Consider the following 7,487-nt stretch of genomic DNA (forward strand, 5'->3'; position numbering starts at 1 on the left):
GCCATTCCACAGATGAGAAAACTGAGCCTCCCTTCCGCCCTCCCCTCCCCCGCAAGGGGAAGCTACTTGCTTGCCAAGGTCACACAGCCAGGAAATGACAGTGGGTTTGTGTCCTGGGCTGGCTGAGCCCAGATCTGAGCTCTCAACTCCACGCCGAGCAGCTCCTGCAGGAAAAGGGTCTGGTGAGAGATGGATGCTGGGGCTGTGATCAGCCACATGGGGCTGGGGTTCCCGAAGTGGCCCTGAGGGATCCTTCTACAACAGTCTTTGCCTCATGCACACTCCTGGGATGGACCTCACCCTTCACCGTGGTGACCCAGCCAGCATTGGTGCCCCCACGAGTCCCAACACTGCCCTTAGAAGCCAGTGTTCACCTGGTGTCTGAATCACTGTCCAGCTCTGTGCCTCAGTTTCCCCATCTGCAAAACAAGAGGGAATGGCTAACAGGGGTCTTGCCAAGGGACCCCAGGTCCCTCTGCACAGGGGGCTGGGCCAGGTTGCCCAGCGGGGGAGGAATACGCGGTGTCCTTGGCATGTTCTCGAGGCCAGGCTTGTCACTGGAGCCCGCAGACCTCATCCATAATTCATGACCCCTCGGGCAGCTCAGCAGCAGCTGGGAGCCTGGGAGGTGCAGTGGCAGCAGGGACAGGGACTGGTGACTGAATGATGGGAAGCTCCCTGGGCTTCACCAGGAAAGGACCATGGAGGACCTTGGGCAAGGCTGTCCCCCACTGATCCCCAGTTAACCTAATCTTCAAAATGACTTTGATTTGACCCATTATCATGCAGCCTCCAGTCCCTGGACTTCTGAGACAACCCAGCATCTACCCTGTAGATGTGTCCACCCTGGCCAGGATAATGCCAGGGTCCCTGAAATGATTCAGTGGGCCTGCTCTCTGAGGAACCCCTGGCCTAGGAGGACAGAGGTGGACACAGACAACCCCTGTCTTACGTAGTCAGGGCTGGGCCAGATGGAGGGACAAGGACTGGGGGAGCTTGAACTGAAGAAAGGGACATGGGAGTTGGGGTTTTAAAGCATGAATAGGAGTTCACCAGGCAGAAACGTATTTGTTTCAACAAATGTTCCCAACCACCACCCTGTGCTGGGCAATGCTGAGGCCCCTGGGAAATTTCAGCCCCCACACAGCCTCTGAGGAAACCTAGTCCAGGGGGGAGAGGCATCCTAGGCTGACCTCCCAAGGGGGAAAAGCCCTAGATTTCCATATCATTTTAAAATTTCTGGCTCTGAGCATCTCCAAGAGCTGTGCTGAATGATACCGGAACCACTAGCCCCATGTGTCAATTTCGTTTTAGACCAAGTAAAATGAAACACCCAGCTGCTCAGTGTGCAGCCCCTTTTCCAAGGCGTGGTAGCCACATGGGGCTGGGGGCTGCCGTATTGGACAGCACAGATAGAGAAGATTCTGCCAGACAACACTGCTGTAGAGGATCCCAGAAACCACCAGGCCCAAGTTCCCCAGAAACCAAGAATCTCACTACTGTTTTTACAGCTCTGTTTGATTGCCTCCTGCCCCACCCCACGCACAGATGCACACCAAGCGCCAACATGTGTGCGGTGCTGTGCCCAGCACCTCGCACGTGTCCTCTCCTTCCACAGTCACAGCTACACCGTGGGACCCGATCCCAGCCTTACAGACAGGAAACGGAGACAGAGAGAGGTCGGTCACTGGTCTCTGGTGACCGCGACTTTGCTCCTGGCCTGTTCAGAACCACCATGTGTGCCTCTGGGTTTCCAGGTCCCCTCTACAGCCTCCCCCAGCCCAACCCCCTGCTCAGAGCCTTAGTTGGGGGGTGGGGGGGCAGAGCCAAGGGCCCATGCAGGCCCTGGCCTGGCCCAGGAAGTGACACCTGCTACTCAGGCCGGGCAAAGGGGCCTCCTTTCCGTTCCTGAGAGGGGCAAGGTGGGGCCATGGGGGCCTCTTGGCCAGGGCTCCAACTCACCAGACAGGGCAGGGAGTGGGACTGGAGCTCCTGTCTGATGGGCAGGAACCAGGAGACAGCCACGAGATCTCTGCCACTTCCGTCAGCACCAAGCGGAGGCCTGTGTACGTGTGTATGTGCGTGTGTGAGGGGGGACAGGAAGCTCACCCTACCCCGCCTGCCACCCAACCGTCACCTTATCTCCCCCCACAACCAGCACCCCTGGGACCTCCCTGGAACATGGGTAGGTAAACCGAGGTGCCTGAACCCGGGGCTCCCAGCCGGCGGCTATTATTACCAAACAAATAATCATCTTAACGATGATCATGAAACAGTAACACCTGCCACTGAGCACCAACCCTGGCCTAGGCATCCACATCTCCCCATTCCAAGGCGGCTCAGTGATGCCTGTTTCACAGAGGGGAAATTGAGGCTCAGAGAGGGGGATCCACTCCGAGAGGGGAAGGCTCTGTTGCCTTCGTGGGGCTCTTCCTCCGTTAAGAAGAAATTTATTTATTTATTATTTTTTTAAAAGAAGAAATTTAAAGTTATATTTTACAAATGCATTGGCATAAAGACAAAATATTTCCTTCGACCCAGAAGCTCATTTTTTTTTCTTCCCAGTTTTTAAAGAAGTTAAAGCATCACCATGGGCCCCTAAAAGTACTGTGAGCCTGAGACACCATGCATACGGTGTTTGGTGGAGAAGTCAGCCCTGCTGGGACCCAGGCCTCCAGGCCTCTGCAGTGTCAGGGCAAAACCCAGAGATGGACAGGACTTGTCCAGGGTCACACAGCATGTTATCAGCTGACCCACATGCCCCGCCCCCCAGCCTATCTCCCTACTACCAATACTCAAAAACCCAGGGCTCAGGCAAACAGCCCAGGAACAGATAAAACAGGACAGAAGCCGAATCAGCAAAGAAGGCAGGGGCTCAAGCTCCTACCCTGGAAATCGGGTGGGGCCCGGCCAGTTGTCCAGAGCCCCTGAGCTCTTGCTGAGTGACCTCTCTGAGCCTCCAGGATCCTGTGAAACAGGAAATGACATTTTGCTCCCCCCCCTGGATTCCAGTTTGCACACAGTAGGGCCAGTTTGGGGGGTTTCTTCCTTCCCAGTGACTGGCCACTTGGGCACCCTGCTGTTTCAATGACCAGCTCTGCCATATATCTCCCCTCTCGGCCCAGCCACCAGGGCTGTGATCACTTACAATCTGGCTTGATGCTCACAATGGCACCTTGAGGCAGTGTCTCATCTTGCTCAGCACCCCATGGGGAAACTGAGGCACAGCCCCTAGACACACAGTGACACAGCTGCCAAGTGGGCTCCTGAGCTCATGCTCAGGAATTTTTCAGCCCTCCCCAATGGTCCCCTACCTCTTTGTCACTTCATTTGGCAAATACCTATTGAGCACAGTGTACCTGACTGGACGAGGCACTGGACATCCGCAGCAACACCCTTTGCAAACTCCCCTCTCTCCTCCATTGTGACCACATTTAATGAGCACTAATGTTATAATTAATATTGTAATAATCACGTCTGCTTTTATAGAGCTCCCCTTCTCCCACAGTCTCCTTTGATCTTCTCAGAGGGATTTAGCCCGTTTCACAGAAGAACAAACCAAGGAACATGGGGGCAAAGCCACACACAGGTAGAGGCGGATTCAAACCTGGGGGTGTCAGACTCCCCACCCAGTGCTCACCCCTGTGCCCACCAGCAAGTCAGAGCTCCAAGGTACAGGGGATGGGCTGACCTGGTGCCTCCCCCGCCTCCTGCCCAGGACCCCACCCAGGAACAGGTTTGCCCCTGGCGTGGGTGATGGTATGTGGGTCAGGGTGTGCCCCAGGTAGCCCCGCCAGTGAGACCAGGGTGGCTGAGCCCCTGTTCCAACGATTGCAGCTTGGTCATGTTTTACTGTCTGGCAGGACAGCTCCCTCCCTGCTCCTAGCCCTTCCAGCAAGGCCAGAGTGTGACAATCAACCCATTTTGCAGTGTTGTAAACTGAGGCTCAGGGGCCAGCAAGGTATGTTGGGGGATCTCCAAACCCATTACTCTCTCCACCCCAAACCACCCACATCTTAAGCAAAAAGAGTGTTAACACAATCAGGCAAAAGGTGGGGTGTATGGTTTCAGCATCTGTAGAATGCAAGGTCGGAAGCCCCCAACCTTAATTTTCAAAAGAGGAAACCGAGGCTCAGAAAGGTGCTGTCACTTGCCCAAGGTCACCATGAAGCAGGTTCATTCGATGCTGCTTTCTGGTCCCCAGTGCTGCTGGGGCAAGCGACTCTGGGTATCCGAGGCAGATGGAGAGGCTGCCCACCCCCCAACCTTCCTCCGCACCCCACTCGCAGCCAGCCTCCGGCAAGATCCTAATTTACCTCAATTTATTTTAATTCCCTAGAACAGACGCTCGGCTGCCACCCCCCACACACTCACTGAGAGAGGGACCCCCCCATCCAGGGCCAGACTCCAGGCCCTCCTATGCCTAGCCTGGCCAGTCCCTGCCAGGCAGAGGACCCCACACTGACCTCCTCCTCAGAATTTCAACCTTGGGGTCCTACAGAGGACGCCAGTGAAACACCCCGCACCCCAAGGGGGACTGGGACGGGAAAATCTGGACAAGGCGCCAGGAGTTCCCCAGCTTCTCCAGCCCCCAGGCCTGGATCGGGGTTCACCCTGCAGAAAAGGGGAAGTGGGTCCCTCATCTCGGTCGCTGGGGGTCTGCAGGCCAGAGCTAGACAGAGGGAAATTGGGGGTAGTCTACACCTCGGCCGCCCAGGGTCCCAGACTGGAAGGGGAGCGGCGCCCCCTCTTTGCAGCCCCAGAACCCAGACCGAATCCAGGCTTAGAATAAAGGGATTTGAGGAGGGGTCTCGGTGGTACCCGCCCCCCTGCACGCTTCGGTTCTAGGCCAGGAGACGGGGGACTTGGGGAGGAGTCCTCATCTCCGCCTGCAGACCCCCGATCGCCGCCGAGGAAAGGCCGGGGCGCCCACCGCGCAGCCCCCACCCCCTGCTCGCCATCCCTCGCGTCCCGCCGCGCCTTTGCCCGCCGCAGTCGCTGGGGCTGTAGGGCACGGTGCGCGTGGGAGGACTTGCGGGCCGGGGGGTCCCAGAGGGGTGTCCCGCGGACAGCACTCACCTCCTGAGCTCCAGCCGAGCCCCGCGCCCGCCGCCACCTGCGGCTCGGTCGCTGACACCCGAGCCCGCCCCGCCCCTCCCTCCGCGGTTGCGGCGCGGCCGCCGGCTGGCTCCGCCCCCGAGGCGTGGCCTAGAAAGTCCCCGCCCCCGCGACGGCACCCGGAGGCGGGGGCGGGCTTCGAGTCCGCGCGGCTCGCCATTGGGCCAGTCAGGCGGCCTTTTGCTCCTTCAGCCCAGCACGCTGATTGGCTGGAGACCCTCTTTTATCCTCCCGCCTTCCCTCCACCCGCAATTTATTTGCGTAATTTAAAGAGGTATGCGCCGTTCCTGCCGCCTGAGACTCAGGGGTAGAGGTGACCAGTGTTTATTGAGCGTCCACTGTGTGCCACGCGCTGAGCTCGGCTCATTTGATGCCCCTCACAAACCTGTGAGCGAGACATTGATCCTCATTCTATCGATGGGGAAAATTGAGACTCAGAGAGGGCAAGGACTTGCTTGGAAGACACCAGCGAGTCAGCAGCCTGCTGAGGGCAGCCAGGCTGGGGAGGAATATCCCGCTTATGCTATCGTGTCATATGACAATCCTGAGAGGCTTCCGTTTCCTCTGGCCAGGCCCTCATAAATGAGAATCCTACCATGTCTGCCAGTCCCCCTTCCAACCCTCCACTTTGGGACAGATCGTCCAGTTGATCTCCCGGCTCCTCAGCTCAGTAAGGGGAGCCTAGGAACATGGACTGGAGGCCTGGAAGTCCCTGAGATTCTTTTCCCTTCATCAGCACTTCCTCCTGCAGACCATGTGTCTCTGAAACACCACCAAATTTGCTCATTTTCTTGCACCCCCAAGTGGCCCAGGTCAAGACCCAATCATCCCCAGCCTGGATACTCCTTCATCTTCCCACCTGGTTTCTTGTTTCTTCCACTCCTGACCCAGATAATCTCTGTTCCCCATGGCAACTATAGTTTTTTTGTTTGTTTGTTTGTTTGTTTGTTTTTAATCTTAGAGCAGTTTTAGATCTACAGAATTATTGTTAAGAAGTAACAGAGTTCCCCTATATCCCAAACCCAGTTTCCCTATTAGTAACATCTTACATTATTATGGTTCATTTGCCACAGTTAGTGAACCAATATTGAGACATTATTTTTTATTAGCATATTCATTATTACAAATCATGCTTATTCTTTATGACCTTTATCCAGTCTCTGCCCTCCCCTCTCCCCACCCCTCTAATAACCATAGATTTGTTCTCTCCATCTGACAGATTAATGGTTTCTCTGTTGGTTTGTTGCCTAGATGATCTGTCCAGTACTGAGAGGTGTGTTCAGGTCCCCCACTATTATAGTATAGCAGATGCTTCTTCTATTACTCTGTAGTGTGCTTTGTGGAGAGAGAGGACCTCTTCTTTTTTTGGCGGGGGGGGGGGTGAGTCTCCGCTGGTGCCTCTCCTTGTGTCAATGCACTCGAGTGTCTGGCATGGCATCTGCACGGTGGCTGTGACTACTGCTATAGTGACTAGCTGCTTTTGCGGCAGCCATCGCAATTGCGGAGGCGATGGGGGGGTACCTGTGTGGAAATGGTGTTTTTGGTGTGCTCTTTACCTGGTTGCAGCTGGGTTAGGCTTCCCCCAGCTCCATCAAGACATTATTATTAACTAAAGTCGATATATACCTTATTCATGTTTCCTCAGTTTCCCCCAATGTCTTTTTTCTGTCCCAGGATCCCTTATTACATTTAGTCTCTTTAAGCTCTTCTGGGCTGTGACAGTTTATTAAACTCTTATTTTGATGACCCTGACAATTCTGAAGAGTATTGGTCAGATGTTCTGTAGCATGCCCTTAAATCAAAATTTGTCTAATTTTTTTCTCATGGTTAGATGGGGTAATGGGTTTGTGGGAAGAAGACCACAGAGGTGAAATGCCCTTCTGGTCACATCGTATCAAAGGTACGTACTGTCAACGTGACTTCTCATGGCTTATGTTGACCTTGATTACCTGGCTGAGGTGGTATCTGTCAGCCTTGTCCACTGTAAAGTCTCTGCTTTCCCCTTTCCATCCTGTACACACTTAAGGGATGCCCAGCCCACACCTAAGGGATGGTAAGTTATACTCACCTTACTTGAGGACTCAGTAACCGCATAAATTATTTGGAATTCCTCTGCATGGGAAATATGTCACTTCTCCTCCATTTTTATGTATTCAGTCACTTATATCAGTTGAACTCATGATATTTATTTTGCACCTCGGGATATAATCCAGTACTACTGTGTTGATTTTATTGCTCAAATTATTCCAGCTTTGGCCACTAGAAGCTCTTTCGATTGGCTCCCATATCCCTTTGACACCCCGCATGGCTGTTTCTTTCTTTTAGCACATCTTTACTTTCTGGCACTACAAGATGCTTTTGGCTTATCT

This window comes from Cynocephalus volans, chromosome 10 (genome assembly GCF_027409185.1).
Source record: "Cynocephalus volans isolate mCynVol1 chromosome 10, mCynVol1.pri, whole genome shotgun sequence".
NCBI classification, from domain to species: domain Eukaryota; kingdom Metazoa; phylum Chordata; class Mammalia; order Dermoptera; family Cynocephalidae; genus Cynocephalus; species Cynocephalus volans.